We start from the raw sequence: 13,403 nt of genomic DNA on the forward strand, positions 1-13,403 counted from the left end.
TATCTATACGCAGTGTACTGCCACGCTCCGCAGAACACCCATAACGTCCTTCAGCTCGTAAATACGCCTTCGGGGAGTAAATCATACGTTCAGCGCACATCCTCATCACACGCATATCGCTCCTCTCACGTGAATGGATGCGGCGCGCTCGGGAAGAGCAATGGCGATAAGCGCGCGCTTTATCGCATCGCGACGTCCCGCTAGGAGACGTCCTCTCGACGGCGCGGCTGTGGGTGCGACTATGCGCCACTCCTCCGGCGCGCCGCCGCCAGCGCCGACTCCGATACGCTTCTCAGGGAGAAAAGAAAGGGGGGCGTGCGATAAACACTCTGTTTGCAAGGAAAACGAGCCCCGTCCGAGATTACGGGACGTCCCAAGAGCGAGGCGTGACGTCAAACGCCAGCGTGCATGCACACTCTGACACACCGGGGGGGGAACGACGGACCCGACCCGCCTGTTTGGCGAGCAGAGTGACACACACGCACTCAGTCCACATGGGGATCACGCCTCCGAAGCGTGGCATAAATAGCAGATCTTATCGCCCGCAGAAGCGGCGGCCGCAGCAGCAGCACTTTGGTCGCTAAGTGTGCGTGGCATAGGCGTTAAGAAAGCCCAAGGCGGCTACTGCTGTTCGAGGTTCGAGTGGCCCAGTCGAGACACTGGGGTGCCCGTCGGTCGCTGTTTGTCTCTGCACCCAACAAACTCCGCCGCACCGATTGGGAACGAGCGCAGCCAAGAAAAACACGGCCAAGTGCAGGAGTACAGCACGGAAAAACACGTGCAGAGAAGAGACTCCGTGCCAGCCAGCGGCGGACGAAAGGGACGCAGACGTCCTGGAGACAGCGCAGAGACGAAGACAGGCTCCTAGCTCCGACAGCTACGGAGTGTGGCCACCATGCTGCCTCAGAACTGCGTCATGAGCATTTCAGAGTTGGGACCGCATGTTCCATTCGTCAGAAGCGCGCCTCTCCTATTAGCACGAAGAAACTGGGAAGCCGATTAACGAAGCGAAGTTCGTTTGCATGCCGATGATGTCAATGCTCGTGCCCTGTCGAAGCGGCACGAAGCAGCTGTCCTCAGAAAAAAAAAAAAAAAAATTATGGTATGTGGTGTTTAGGGCTATGAGAGACGGCGCGCTGGAGAGCTCCGGATTAATTTATACCTCCTGGGCTTCTATGACTCATTCTTTACCGCCGCGAAACAGGCAATTTTAGGGTGGTGCGCAAAAAAAAAAAAAAATTGTTCACCAAGAAAAATAAACATTTTGCTTTATTGCAGCATATCGTAGCGTAGCTAAAAAAGATCTTTTAGAGACAAAGAAAAAAAAACAGGATAGCTATTGCTTACGAAAAAAATCTTTGATTGGCAAAATTTGAGAAAGCTGGCACAAGAATTCACAAAATAACTATATTTAGTCAGGAAGCAGGATAATAAAAAATCCCGTATATACGTTTTATGCGTTCCTATGTCAGAAACGAGTATATTCAAACATACACAACTCTTTATGCTGAACTTCCTGATTTGTAAAAAAAAAAATCAATTGATGGCGCGAAGGGGTTTGGGGTACTGCGCGGTGCAGTGCGCGGATCGACCCCGCGCCGTCATATAGAAAAGATCCGCTACACTGCTTTAGGCATGCAATCGTTCAGAACATGCTCTGTCCCTTCAGAGGGGTCCGGAAAGCAACGAATCTCCTCGGCAACGGCGACAGGGCCCAGCACCTGGCCCAGCACCTGTCGGGACTGGGCCGAGCAGCCATCTCCGTCGGAACTAAAATTAGACCAATGAACGTCATCTTTTCACACAAAGCGGTCGCTTACAAGTACAGAGTCAAGTGTTGATGCTGCGGAATCTCGAGGACATCGCCGTTACTGAGCAGGGTCAGTGTGATAAGAGTTTTAACAATGTACCGACTAGCCCAAACAAATACCGTAGTGATAAGAGGACGCCACCTTGGATGCCATGATAGCTCCGCGTTGAAAGGTTTTTCGGAAAGTTAAAAACAAAAAATACTCCCTCATATATTGGCGAAAAAAGCGTTTCCGAAGCTGAAGTGAAATTCTTTTACAACATAATAGATGGTGTTACTTGTCCAGAAGCGACTCCGATCACGCAGAATCCGCTACTTCGCACCATCATTCAAACTGAACGATTTGAATAGGCACAGTCAGGAAAGAGTAATCGTGCGCTGAAATCGCATAGCATACAGGCGTTTTTGCATTTCGCCTCTATCGAAATGCGGCCGCAGCCGATGGCATTCGAAACCGTGACCTGGGGATCAGCAGTCGAACGCGAAAGCCAGTAAACCACCGCGGCGGTCTCTTTCGAAAAGTTTTTGAAGAAGGAAAGGGAGGCAGGGTGACCAAGGGAAGGTACAAAGGTTTGCTGTCCTGAACTGCGGAAAGGAAAGGAAGGATATAAGTGGGGAAAAGGGAATGAAAACTGAGTTAAAAATGAACAGCGTCAGGTGAGCAAGTAAGGACGTTCGTATACGGCAGTCATTCCCTACTGCGCAAGCATGACGCTTTCAAGAATAGGAACAGCGGGCCCTAAGAACCTGCAATCGGTGCAGCCCTCGTCAGTGGACTCGTCAGGGGGCGAGGGTAAGACGGTCCAGTGTACAACACAGCAACCGTCTCTCGGCACTATATGCAAGACATGCACCTTCTCCACGAAGGTGAAGATCAAGAGACAATGGTTTTTGCCACCTGCCTAGTTTCTTCATATTCTCCGCAGCGGTAAATTTTAAAACTAAGAAAAGAGCGCGCCTTCTCCCCTGACTTCGTGCCAAGATATAACGGCTCGAAATAGGAACACGGGCACTTAGCTAGTAATTAATATCTCCCGACCGGCGCCAAGTCCGAGCGACGAGACAGGTTCCATCCGGCCGACGCCTCTCGGGGAGATCTTTCGCAATTCAGCGGCGCATATCTGACGGATAACTTCCTTTTTTAATTCGTTACGTTGAATGCAGTCAGTATACGATCACACTGCTTGGCCATTGTAGACCGATTTCTAACTGCATAGAAGAACTACAAAGAGCTCGCGTTCGAACACATGCAGCGTCACCCTAGCGACAAACGCACCAGCAAGTCGGCCCTCTAGAACTCTCACCGGGAGACGGTTTGCATATTATCGGGAGACACGTGTTTACGATTTTCCTTCGCGACAAGATAGGATCCGTCGCCTGGAAACACGGTTTCCTTTCCGCGCTGGTCCCATTTTTTTCCTTCTTTTTTTTCCAACGAAATTACGAGGAAAGTCTCGCTCGATCGTTCGACCGTCATGCGCTAATAGTTTCTTCGAAAAAATAAAGCCCGCATGCAGCCTTGAAGCGAGCCACGGCCTGCCCGCGCTGCAGCTCTGTAATGGAATTAACCTACGCTGAGTTCTGCCCGCACTGGGACAACACTCGCACTTGTAGGTCATGCAAACATGGGCGCCCCGGGCTTTCCTGGAAGGATATTACACAGTAGATTGTTTTCACTAATAACGCCCCAAAAACAACACCTCAACTGAAACAGACTCACACTAGCGTCTGTCCCCGGTGATAAAAAGGCATCGCGCAATCGACAACGGGATCGCCAGGGGCCACACAAAAGTCTGCAAGACAGCGGCGGGCTTATACGCCAACGCCGGATAAACAAACAAGGCGACCGGACCAAACCACGGAAAGAAGGTAAACACGAACACGGCCGAGAACGGCGCCGCGATAATGCTATTTTTCGAGCAAGCGAGCATCTGAATAAAGCGCTGCGGTTTCAGCCCCGACTTCTCTCTCTCTCAGCCTCGCTCCCTCTGCACGTGTAGCCAGAACGCCGTTCTCACAGAATTTCTCTTTAGACAAGGTTCGGAGAGCAATAGCGACCGGCTATGTCCGTGGCCGTCCATCGAGATAGAGAGAGAGACAATCACTGACTCAGTCAGTCGGCAATGTAAAAGCACCCAGCTGCTGCCCTTACGCCATGTACCAGACCGACAAGCCCGGGGGAGCGAAGGGCGACCGCGATAAGATGTCTAAGGACGGTCCGGTTGGCGCGACCCTCGTCGGTGCAAGTGACACCGACAAAACAAAAGTGTGGGCAGGTCGGTACTATAATGAGAGAAACAATCGCCAGCCGCGGTGACTAGGGACGCGTACGGCGTTCCGCTGCTGAGCACGCGGTTTCGGTTTCGAGGAGATTATTGAAGCAGTCAGAATGCCGCAGTATGAAAGACTCGAGGGAAGTTCTACGGACAGGAAAATCATAGATAGGCTAGGCATTAACTATGAAGGACAGCAAGGAATCAAAGTCGACCTGCCGCGAAGCGTGTGGAATGGACTCATAATTCCACCACTACCTAAAAAAGTGCACCCCGTCCATCACAAGGAAAGCAGAGAGAAACTGACTGAGGCTCTTGAGAGACGTTTCAAAAACTCACAATACGTGGCCTATGTTGATGCCGCAGACTACGGCAACAGTCGAATGCACCTTGTAGCAAGCGCAGAAGCCCAACTTATAGCCAGTGGCACAGTTCGAACGGATTGCTTCGAGAGCGCAGAAGGATCTGCCATAGCACTTGCACTTGCATGCATGTCAGCGAAAATTATAGTTAGCGACACTAAGGTTGCAGTGATGAACTTCGCCAGAGGGAGAATTTCTCCGGAGGCGAAGAGAATCCTGCAAGCCAGTAAGGATGGCAGGCAAACACTAATAATCTGGACACATACGCACGCCTCCCTCGCTGGAAACGACGCGGCCCACGAATTAGCCCGAGGATTTACTTTCCGAGCTGGTGGGCTCGCCGAGGGCTTCACGGGACGCGACCGCTTAGTGTCTACATACAGAGAGATCACACAACACTATAGAATATAGGGCTGGTTAAATATCCTCCAGCCGATTCATCCTTAAACAAGAGCCAAGCCGTCGTAGCAGCTTGCAAACCAACTCATTTACGAACCCAGTATTGTGCGGCCTCTACTACTCAGGTCACAGTACTCTAGAGAGTGTAAGCTATATGAAGACAGAGCTCATCTCAATCACATCCTCTGGGAATGCCCTCAGGCTCCCTCTGAGGGAAGACGCATAAAGGCTTTAGACCGATGGGAGACCTTACTCTTCAGCTTGAGCGAGTCGAAACCTCAGCAGTTATGCAGGTATTGCGGAATCAGGGTGCAGATGAGCCTTATGTAAAAATACTGGACGATATCTATAACGCCTGCACAGCCACCATAGTCCTCCATAAAGCCAGCCATAAAATTCCAATAGGGAAGGGTGTCAGGCAGGGAGATACAATCTCGCCACTGCTATTCACAGCCTGTTTACAGGAGGTATTCAGGGGCCTGGATTGGGAATAGCTGGGAATAAGAGTTAATGAAGAATACATAAGTAATTTGCGATTCGCTAATGACATTGCCGTGCTAAGCTACTCAGGGGATGAACTGCAAAGCATGGGCAATAACTTAGGCATAGCAGAGCAGAATGGTGGGTCTAAAAAGTATTATGCAGAAAACCAAACTAATGTTCAACAATCACGGAAGGGAACAGCTGTTTGCAGTTGGTAGCGAGGCGCTGGAAGTGTTAAGAGAATAAGTCTACTTATGGCAGGTAGTGACAGCAGATCCGGATCACGAGAGTAATATAACTAGGATAAGAATGGGGCTGAGCACATTTGGCAGGTAATGTCAGATCATGAATGGCAGTTTACTAATCAATATCCATCAGTGCTGTCTCACCGGTACTCACTTACGGGGCAGAAACGTGGAGGCCAATGAAAAGAGTTAAGCTTAAATTGAGGAGAACGCGGCGTGCTACGCAAAAGAAAACGATAACTGCAATGTAAAAGAGAGGAAGAGGGCAGAGTGGGTCAGGGGAACAAGCGCGCCTTAATGACATACTATAGTCGGATAGAACTCAAGAACGAAGCGGTTTTTCCCCGTTAAGGGACACTCCCAGCCAATGGCGTCGACCGATTATCATGTCCCTGCTAGCGTGACAATGCAGGGAGTGGCAGATGAAAAAGGATAGTCCCCTTAAATATTTCCCTAACAGTATCTTAAAACATTCCACATATTTCTCACTCGCCTCCAAACTAAAATTCATGTCAGAATCCTAGACTTGACGCGCACCAGTCCATATTAAATAAATTAGCGCTTTTGAGGAATGCAACTGGTGCAGTAATTGTCTCACTTCTCGGTAGACGTTTCAACAGCGCCGTCAGGGAAGGAAGAAAGGCAGGAGTGAAAGAAAGAAAGAAAGAAAGAGCTCCAGGTTAGGGTGTCTACCCATGTGGTCGAACCCACACCCTGCTTTGGAGGAGGAGGCTTGAAGGAAAGCTGTGCATACACATTATTTAATTTTACCCTCACTCCCCAGGTGGTCGTAATTATTCCGGAAGCACTCCACTACGACACCATCTTCTCTCTTTTTTCATTCCTTCCTACTTCCCTTCCCTCACGGCGCGGTTGAGGTGTCCAACAAGGAGTAAGACAGTTGATAATGCACCTTTCCGTTCTTGAAAACAAATTTTATTTTTTTTACATGCGGTGCACGGGCACAGCTAATTACACAAGCGGGCTAGTCATTTATTCGACATTAAATGCATTTATTGGCACGGTACGCAAAAGAATGGGACAAGAAAGTGACGCTCTAGCTGAACTTCAACCGAACGTTTACTACGCATCGATGCTGCACGGCTTCGTACTCGTATATACACAATACAATACAATAAAATAGAATGCAATACAATGCAATACTGCGCAACGCTCTGTGTGAAATCAAAGGAGGAAAGCAGTCGCCTCGCATTGCCTGGGCACGCTGCCGCTCCAGATAATAAAATTCATTGTTAGAGGGTGCCAGAATACTTATCGTCTTTTTTATTATTATACATACATTCGAATAGGTTTCTCTGATATCTGCACGAGGAACTTCCGCAAAGTGCGGCTGCTCTCGAGTTCGGACATGCGAGAAGAGAACCGGCGACAATGGTCAGCCAAATGGCCGCCAGTGCTAAGCGGTGCTCACGTAATCCTGCGACGTTGAAACACTCCGTTTGCCTTGCATAGCCTTTAAGGTAGAAACGCAGTATTCTGCAGACGACAGCTAAACTAACGACGTCTACGGAAGATCAGTAAAGCGATCCTGCGGTTAATGCTAGGCCGATCGAACGGACGGACGAGCTGTGGCAACACTGGCGGACGAGCTGACCACTGCCACCGGTGCTTGTGAATGGCCGAGGTTGACAGCATCCGCACTTCGCAGAAGTTTTGCGTGGTATCAGAGAAATGTGTGAAATCTACTGCATGGAATAAAAATAAACCAACAAGTATACTCTCCCAATGCGCATAGAGTAGAAACACTTACTTCGGCATGAATCTCTATTTTTTCTTTTTTACTGCTGTGCTTTCTTCCAATGTATTTATGATACCCAAGTGCCATTCTCTTTAATGACTTTATTCCTTCTTTGTCTATGCCATATGTGTTGCATGCGCATCGTCCTATTGTTAAACTTCAAACTTAAGTCAGTGAAACTGTATTTGTATACCACATGATCTGGTCCACTCCTGTAAAAATCCCAAAAAGGGATTGGCAGTATTCCGGAACAAATCAATATGCGGCCAACGACTACATGCCCGGGTAACACGAGAGAACGCTGAAATACATACTGTGCAACAAGGCTGCGCACTTAAGAAGGCGCAAAAGAAGGATTCTCTTATGAAAGTTACGCAGCACTGCATACACCTAAACCTGCGTATAGCCAGTGTTTTCAGTATAGTAAGCATATGAGTGAGGTTGAGCTCCAGCCCAGTCTGTTCGTTTGTCTGCGTTAGACTGCGTTAAGACCATAATGTTCTGGGTGCGCAAAAATGTATTAGCTTAAGCAAAGCGTTCCGAGCCACTCAGCCGGCGAGTGGCCCTCCATGTGTGCCCGAGCTGAGTGGAGCGCAGTGTCAACACTTCCAAGGTTTTCCATCCATACAATAAGCCTTGCTGGAAGCACTTCCAGCCGGGCAGCCGTTCTCTGGGCACTACACAGTTCTTGGACAACAGAACGATTACGACTGACGAGCCAGCAAGGTTGCTTCGCGAAACTGTTGCGGCCAATCCATTGAAACATTTGCACCTGCGGACGAGATATAGTTAAAAAAAAACAAAACAAACACTGTACTCCGGGTGAAGTGAGGTCAATGAGTTTGCTTTCTAAAAGGAGCTGCAGGAACTTCTGTATAGGAAGCCCTTATCGGACATCTCAGACTGAGGAACAAGGTTAACTTGAGCCAGATAGATGATCGCGTTCACACCCGTTTTATTTCGGTGCAGTGTCTACTCTAACCCGTCAAAACAGTTATTCGTCGCTTCAAGATGGCGTCGTCAGCCGCGAGAGAAATATCCGCTTAACCATACCGGAGCAACGGCAGGCGAACAAAGAAAACAAATGTTCGGTGCGCTCCTGCTATGGTTACGCCGTGCGGATAGCGTGACCGGACGCGACTGCAGAATCCCGGACAGGAAACGGCGCCGGAGGCGCACAAGACAAAAGAAGACCATGTAGAAGCACAAGTCCAACCAAGCGTCCCGAAGTGGGTATGATGCGACTACAGAACAACAAAGATAAAGGTCTAATGAATCAGTGTAGTGTCGTTACGAACTAAGTCAAATACATCACGATATCTCTTGACGGACGCCGCAGTGGAGACATCTTACGGGACCCTTGAGCCATAATAAGGTGGCATTGCCCAGGAGCTGAAAGCTAGCTCAGAAATGCATTATGTTAACGAGGCAGCGTTAAGGCTCCCGTACTGCTGAAAATCCCGCATCGGCATCGTCGCTTTTGCGAGCGAAAAATTCCCGGAGAAGCAACCTAGGTCACGTGACCTTATGGCGCCACCGCAACCTGTCCCATCTTCGGATTGTGGGCAAACTGGCCACCATGGCAGGTGGCGGCTAAATTAACAATTGGTCGCAAAAGCCCCGCAGGTGGCAGCACCTGCCACCGCAGGGCAGTGGCGCATCGCTCAACCGCTGCACCATTGCCCCAAGAATGGTACGAGGGCTTCCAGGAAAATATTAACGTAAAGTCGAAAATGACCAATTTCGCATACAGGGACATCACACCCATTAAGGCCATCGCGTCATGCTGTTAAGGCGGAGCTTAAATGTCCCATCCAATTTTCTGTTTTCTTTTCGCAGAGGGAGAACACGTATAGAGAAAATTGGGGATTTCCTTTTCTTTCTTTTTTGCGACGCCTCTCCAAAGCGCAGGGTCGGCGAGGTTAGCACACGAACCTGCAACCTTAGCCCCCTTGGCAGTAGAACGTTTCGGCTTTAAATTATTAAGAACGTCAATATTTCACCAGTCATTTACCTCCTTCTGTGTGCGTGGTGAGAACTGGCGCGCTCTAACCGCTCAGCGATTCTTTTACTAACCTACGACTTCCGATTGCTGCCAGTCCGGCGCTAAACGTGACGTCAGCTTCCATCCAACGGGCCTGCATGTGACGTGTTGATCACGCGGTCGCAAGAGAACAGTTTGACCTCCATTGCTCAATTAATGAGTTTTGTCCTCCAGACCAATCACGCGCCATTTCGCCTTCTGCTAAGAAAATGGTGCAGGCTTCGAAGATGCAGTCGGAAGGGCTCGAAATCGCAGTGACGCAAATGCAAGCCCACTGGCGATGCGATTCCTTAATTAGCGTCCCAAAGGTGCAGGAACGTGACCGTGTTTGCGGACGCAATGTCTGGCGTCACGGAGCTGACCATGTCGACTGACACGACAGCGTGGGAAATGGCAGAACATACGATCTCATGGTATACATATCTTTCTTTCGCAGATTATTTCTCGTTTGCGGGTTACTGCACTGCGATGGTCATGCACTGATCACCAATGAAGCATCGCAACAAAGAAGTGCATTAAATTTTTGCTGTCCCTACTCTTCTAAGCAACACATGCAAGTAACAGATATGTGTGAGCAACACTACGTTCGGCGCCACGCACCTGAAATGATAAGATTTGCGAAATCTATCGTTTCAGGCGCGCGGCGCCCAACACAGTGTTGACCTGTTACATCGCAAATTCCCGATGAGATACCTCGACAGTTCATCGTCACGGATTTCCAAAAAGCCATTAAGTGCGGACGATGAATACAAGGTCATACTCACTGATATGAAGCGAATTATCGACGAAATGAAGAGCAAACACCCGCCGACGTGCGTACTGGGCGCACAGAGAAAGTCGATCCAACAAGAAACAATGGCTGATAGCGCCCACGAAGAACTTAAGCACGATGATGAACGGTGCTGTGCCGGATTGCAGGAGCTGCGGCGTGAACACGCGACCTCGGCGTGTGCGTACCGTGACAATGGCAGCGCGGCAAGTCTTAGCGAAGAACCCTCTCGACACCATCAATTCAGGCCGCACACGTGTCAAGGTACTGAAGAGGCGCGGCAAAACGGCGCCGGTTTTCTAACACCACGGCGCGACAGACAATAGCACAAGACACTTTAAACGACTGCATCCCTATCGTGAGAAGTACAAGTATACGCGCAAATTCCTGCGTCGTTAAGACTCTTGCGACGACGCTTACCGCTAACGCTTGGTTTCTTTACGCGGTGTACCAGTGTGCGCCGACAGCACGCCGCATGAGTTGGAGACCGAAGCGTGACCCTCTCGAAAGTACAGCGCCTCAACATCTGGTTAAGTAGCGTCACGTAGCAGCAAAAAGGAAATTTCGTGAGAAACCTCGTTCCGCCATTGCGTCATTATATATATATATATATATATATATATATATATATATATATATATATATATATATATATATATATATATATATATATATATATATATATATATATATATATATATATATATATATATATATATTCTGCAGTTTGACGACCCGCACAGCGCTGTAACTCAGGCGCCTGAACCACGCCTTGAGAGAAGGGAGTGAAAAGAGAGGGTGAAAGAAGTTTAAGAGATGACAAAGCAGCGACTATCTCCAAGACGCTTGTAGGATAATGTTCCAATGCCTTACTGGAGATTGACGCCTAGGTACAACTTGGCGATCCTCATGGCAATATGATGAGAAGGAACAGAGTTGATTCATTGATTACGCCTTAATTAAATGTGTGACAAGAACAGTTCTTTCTGTGTTCCAACTAGTTTTCCTCTTGGCGCATAATGTCCAAGTAATTTTTAAATTTAGTGGAGAAAGAACCCGAACCCGAAAATTCGAAATTTGCGCGAAACTTTTGTTCCCTATCATAATATTCGCGACTGCACACTGCTAGCACGGGAGAGTTGTCTCTCCGGTAATCCGCTACGCCACGAAGAGAAAACGGCGATTGACTGAGAAGTGCGCGGATCTTAAATACAAGGAGACCTTCGAAAAGACTCCCCTGTTTACACAACACCGTACTGTGGGATGTACTCCCCTGACGGCTTCGCGTGGCTCTCAACTACAAAAAAAAAAAAAGAAGAAAGAACGGGGGGGGGGGGGGGGGGGGGGGGGGCAATAGAGAGACTGAGACATGATTGTTCTTCTGAAGTGGCCCAACGCAAGCGTATGCTTCTGAAGCGCACTATGCGCTGTCCCCCGTCTGATGCAATGCCAATGCACCAATGCAGTATCTGCTCCGAGAAAGACAAACCAAAGCGAGCGTGCTGCAAAGGAGTTATCTATCAGTAGCTACATAAACGTATCGCTCAACTGAAGATCTACAAAAGCGCAAAGCAAATCGAAAGAAAGAGAGAGAGAGGAAAAAAGAACAAAAATTACGAACGAAAGAGAAACAATGGCGAGGAGTCAGAGACACGCCCACTCCAGATTAGCCTCCTAGAACCGAACCACACGAACGGCGAAACGACATGGTGTATGGCCACAGCCTATATACAGGGTGTTTCACCTAAGACTTTCTGCAATTTTTAAAAATAAGCTATTTGAATTAGATGCGCGCTTTTTCTGGCATAGCATTGTCAGTGGTGTAGTGCATCATAATGCAGCTAAGACGTGCTAACTAGCAGGCTTGTTAACCAATATTTAATAGTTAACTTTTAAACTATTACCGTTGGGCTCCTTAATTATTGACAGGCATGCAGCCCACCGTAAGTAATGCCCATATCCGTTTTTAGAATTTCGAGAACGCGATTATCCTCGGCGCTGTGCTCCAACAAATTTCGCCTACATCGCGCCAAAATACATGCGGTTTGAGAAGCTTGCAGGCAAAGCAACCTCTCCAGTGCACGTAACTCGTCGAAATAGCCAAAATTTGTTGGGCCACAGCGCCGAGAATAATCGCGTTCTCGAGAGAGTCTTGAAAAAGGACAGCCTCTGTCTGAAACATTCGACTCCTAATAAATGTTTACTTAAATGAAGCGTTTCTCAATTTAGCATATATATATATATATATATATATATATATATATATATATATATATATATATATATAACACAGGTTACAGAGAAAAAAAAAGAAAGTAAGGAAGACGCGGGAAAGGAGAGACAGATTTGGAGTGGCTTGGACTGCAGGAGGACAATGCACACGAGGGAAAGGACGCAAGAGAGGAGAGTACTCGACGAATACAAAAGAAAAAGCCAGCGGTATCTGCAGCATCGCGCAACGCGCTGCTTTTGTCCGCAGCGATGTGCGCGTGTTCACCGGGTCAATTGGAGCTAACGAGCTGCGTTCTGGCCTTGAGCGACGCTACCTCTCGAGAGGCTGGCGTACTGGAGAGGTGCGGCGAGGGCGGCCAATGTAACACATGCGGGGGCGGCCGATTCGCTCCTCACGGAATATGCCAACGAGGATAGCAACGGGAGTGCTCCTGTTGCGAAAGGCCGACGCTCACGCAAGCGATTCCGTCGATAGCGCGGCCTCGTGAGAGCAAGATCACGGGAAGACGTCGCAGAGTGCCGATTAAAGCACTCCAATGTCATAATGCAAAAATGCGTTCCACGTGCCAGATTTTTCAGCCTATTCGCGGCCACTGACTGCGTGCCTGATACCGCGAGTCCATACTCTGCGCGGCAGATCTTGCGAGTCGGCGCTCTGCGGTGTGTTCGCACTGCAGAACTGACCTGCCGAAGCAATCAGTTCAAGTATACCTTTGTTGTGGAGATGGCTCCAGGCAGCAGAGAGTTAGGAGTGGGGCACCTGCCCAAGCTCACATGGGTAAAGAACTCCCGCCTATTTAATGTGGTACACTGCATACATGCCCGCGTAAGTATAGGACAGGCTACCCACATTATCCAGATAAGTTTGGGAGATAGGAAGGTGGAGAAGAGGAAGAAGAAATACTGGAAAGAAAAGCGGGTTTCTGTGGATGACCAGTGGGAATGCGTTTCTGCGACGGCTGCAGCCAGGTTTCAACGCGTGTATCTGCAATTTTTTTTTTTTTTTGCTACTGCGTGTACTCCATAT

General features: G+C 48.7%; 1 protein-coding gene and 1 pseudogene across 5 annotated transcripts in view; one reads left to right on the forward strand and one right to left on the reverse strand.

The window, feature by feature from the left end:
• Nucleotides 1–13,403, reverse strand: part of NaPi-III (Na[+]-dependent inorganic phosphate cotransporter type III) — a 73,555-nt gene that overhangs the window by 46,913 nt on the left and 13,239 nt on the right. The gene's annotated exons all lie outside the window — the stretch shown is intronic.
• Nucleotides 3,966–5,195, forward strand: LOC149372747 (uncharacterized; annotated as a pseudogene).

Source organism: Amblyomma mixtum, chromosome 1 (assembly GCF_055824585.1).
Source record: "Amblyomma mixtum isolate Tamu chromosome 1, ASM5582458v1, whole genome shotgun sequence".
Classification (NCBI taxonomy): domain Eukaryota; kingdom Metazoa; phylum Arthropoda; class Arachnida; order Ixodida; family Ixodidae; genus Amblyomma; species Amblyomma mixtum.